The sequence below is a fragment of the Prunus avium genome, chromosome 1 (assembly GCF_965620075.1).
Source record: "Prunus avium chromosome 1, drPruAviu1.hap1.1, whole genome shotgun sequence".
In the NCBI taxonomy this organism is placed as follows: Eukaryota; Viridiplantae; Streptophyta; class Magnoliopsida; order Rosales; family Rosaceae; genus Prunus; species Prunus avium.
In genome coordinates this window covers 55,415,244-55,418,049 of record NC_142284.1, presented here as the reverse complement: position 1 = coordinate 55,418,049, position 2,806 = coordinate 55,415,244, and the positions used below count along the sequence as shown (strand labels likewise).

The 2,806-nt window shown below is 41.2% G+C and overlaps 1 pseudogene; it reads left to right on the top strand.

Annotated features, from left to right (window-relative positions):
* Nucleotides 1–895: 895 nt before the first annotated feature.
* On the top strand, nucleotides 896–2,548 carry LOC110753831 (inorganic phosphate transporter 1-4 pseudogene; annotated as a pseudogene).
* Nucleotides 2,549–2,806: the final 258 nt, after the last annotated feature.

Sequence of the window (2,806 nt, the reverse complement as noted above, 5' to 3'; positions counted from 1 at the left end):
CGAGCCTGTGGCAATGCCACTGAAATAATTTCGACTGCATACTTACTTAAATCAAGGTTGACTGAATTCAAGAGAATCCCAACAGATTCCAGTACAATCTCAGGGTTACGTTTCAGCATTTTTACAGCAGATGGAAGCACAATGTTTTGGAAATCTTCATGTAACATATGTCTAAAAAGTGGATGAAAAGCATCACTAAGACCCTTCGCTGGCTTTTCCCTTGCATTTAAAATTGCCCTAAGATTAATATCCAGAAATGTTGGCTGTGACATAATTTACATAAATATTCACACAAAAAGAAAACGTAACTTTTTGTTCTCAAAGACATAATTTACATAAAAAGTATTAGTTCCATATAGCATTTCCGGAAAGAAACAATTATTTATAAAAACGAAGAAAATTGATGTCCCAAATTAACAGAGCTGATGAATTTTCTAGAGCAATAAGGACGGAATCATGCATTATACCTGATTTATATATATATATATATATATATATATAATGAAGAGGAAGGCTTATGGTTAGGGTTCGAGGGTTTAGGCTTATGGTTAGGGGTCAAGTTACGTGAAAAACAAAAACAAAAAACAAAAAAATCGTAGGTTTATTTAGGGTAATTATATATATTTTTTAAAGCATTTTATTCAACTTGTACAGATTCTAGAGGCAGTTTGACTCGAAATAGGAGTTAAAACCCTTATGTGCATTTGATTCAACCTATCCACATCCTAGAGGCAGTTTAAATCCAAATAGGAGTTAAAACATTTATATCCTAGTACGTATTGGACCAGGATTAATTTGCCTCCCAAAAACCCTTATAAATTCATAAATCACAACCCACAATTTTTTTTCAAGAAGTTATAAGATTAGTAAAGAAGAAACTTGATCGAGAGAGAAATTCACAAACTCCAACCATGGCGAAGGAACAGCAACCTGAGGTCCTAAAAGTGCTGGATGTAGCCAAAACCCAATTCTACCACTTCACTGCGGTTGTGATCTCCGGCATGGGCTTCTTCACCGATTCTTATGACCTCTTTTGCATCTCACTCGTCACCAAACTCCTCGGGCGCATTTACTACCACATCGAGGGGTCAGCAAAGCCCGGCAGCCTACCGCCAAACGTGGCAGCCGCAGTCAATGGAGTTGCCCTATGTGGTACCCTAGCCGGCCAGCTCTTCTTCGGGTGGCTCGGGGACAAGCTCGGGCGTAAGGGCGCTTATGGCATAACCCTAATGCTCATGGTGGGTTGTTCCATTGGCTCTGGCCTCTCTTTTGGTAGCTCGCCAACTTCTGTCATAGCCACTCTTTGCTTTTTCCGATTTTGGCTAGGTTTTGGCATTGGTGGCGACTACCCGCTTTCGGCAACAATTATGTCGGAGTATGCCAATAAAAGGACTCGCGGGGCATTTATAGCGTCGGTTTTTGCAATGCAAGGGTTTGGGATTTTGGCTGGTGGGATGGTGGCTATTGTTGTTTCTTCTATCTTTCGAGCCCTATACCATGCTGACCCCTACTCAGATGGTCCGATTGGATCCACTGTGCCTCAGGCAGATTACGTATGGAGGATTATTCTCATGTTTGGAGCAATTCCTGCCGCATTGACTTTCTATTCACGGATGAAAATGCCGGAGACCCCTCGTTACACTGCCTTGGTAGCCAAGGATCAAACCAAGGCTTGCCAAGACATGGCCAAAGTGTTGAATGTTGAGATCAAAGAGAAACAAGAAGTAGCGCAGCCACAAAACAACAGGTCCTCGAAGTTTGCTCTATTTTCCAAGGAGTTTCTTAGGAGACATGGGTTACATTTATTGGGCACGGCCTCCACATGGTTCTTGCTAGACATTGCTTACTATAGCCAAAACCTTTTCCAAAAGGACATCTTCAGCGCTGTGGGATGGTTGCCATCAGCAAGCTCTATGAGTGCCCTAGATGAGCTTTACAAAATTGCTAGGGCACAAACCCTAATAGCCCTATGTGGCACAGTTCCCGGGTATTGGGTCACTGTCTTCCTCATCGATCACATTGGCCGATTTGCAATTCAGCTAATTGGGTTTTTCTTCATGACTGTTTTCATGTTTGTCTTGGCAATTCCATACCATCACTGGACCAGACCTGAAAACAACATCGGATTTATTGTCATATATGGTCTAACATTTTTCTTTGCCAATTTTGGACCCAATAGTACAACATTTGTTATTCCGGCAGAGATTTTCCCAGCAAGGTTCCGGTCCACGTGCCATGGGATTTCAGCAGCTGCGGGCAAAGCCGGGGCGATTATTGGGGCATTTGGGTTCTTGTATGCATCACAGAATCAAGACCAAACTAAGACTGATGCAGGGTACCCACCTGGCATTGGAATGAGGAATTCTCTCATTGTGCTTGGTGTGATTAGCATTTTGGGGTTCTTCTTTACGTTTTTGGTGCCGGAATCAAAGGGAAAATCACTGGAGGAGATGTCAAGAGAGAATGAAGATGAAGGTGATCAAGTGCAGCCCAACAGAGTTGAGGTTACTGTTTAGGAATGCGGTGTATTAGGGTTCGATATTTGTTTCTTTTTCCCCCCCTTAGTTTTGCTTTAGTTTCCTTTTGTTCTCAATAATTTGATTGCACAGCTAGAGTAGTATTTTTGAAGTTAATGAATGCAAGTTTTAATTTTAATTTTTGTATGATGTTAATTGTGCAACAAGTCATGAAATTTTTATTTTCTAACTTCAAGAACCAAAGTGATCGCTTACGAAAGTTACAATTGCATATCAAACAATCTTGAAGCATCTATTTATTCGGTCAAAGATATGGTCTAATGCCAGAT